The 449-nt window shown below is 49.9% G+C and overlaps 1 non-coding gene across 1 annotated transcript; it reads right to left on the bottom strand.

The window, feature by feature from the left end:
* On the bottom strand, positions 1 to 108 carry LOC150055038 (U6 spliceosomal RNA). The gene has a single exon (XR_016537763.1). It is a non-coding gene; the product is annotated as a U6 spliceosomal RNA (small nuclear RNA).
* Between the last annotated feature and the right edge of the window lie 341 nt (positions 109 to 449).

A 449-nucleotide genomic window follows, 5' to 3' on the forward strand; every position in this document is an offset into this window, starting at 1 on the left:
TAAACGTGTCGACATTTCACTTAATTTGCTTGTCATCCTTGCACAAGAGCCACGCTGATCTTGTCTGCATCCTTCCAATCTTAGTGACCGTGCTTCCGAAGCAAGCACCTGACCCAGCTGAAAGGCCTAGAAGCCAAAGGACTGTAGATCCTTGGCGACAAAAGGGAACCTAGGACTGCAGTGCCTACAGGGAGTCTCAGTGAGCTGCCTTCTCTTGGGCAGGAACAAGAGGGGATGACTATCTGTCCTCCAGAGGGATGAGGAAGCGGGATTGCTAAGATGTGCTAGCATCTCATAGATGAACGTGGCACTGGCGTCTGTATACCTGCCAGTAGACATGCTTCATCTACCCCTGCCCAGAGCATCCAACATTGAATGAAACATTATCGGCCACAGGAACTTGAGACAAAGGCAAACAATGCCTTGACACTGACAAAAGTCAGCCTCTC

This window comes from Megascapheus bottae, chromosome 14 (genome assembly GCF_031878675.1).
Source record: "Megascapheus bottae isolate mThoBot1 chromosome 14, mThoBot2.hap1, whole genome shotgun sequence".
NCBI classification, from domain to species: domain Eukaryota; kingdom Metazoa; phylum Chordata; class Mammalia; order Rodentia; family Geomyidae; genus Megascapheus; species Megascapheus bottae.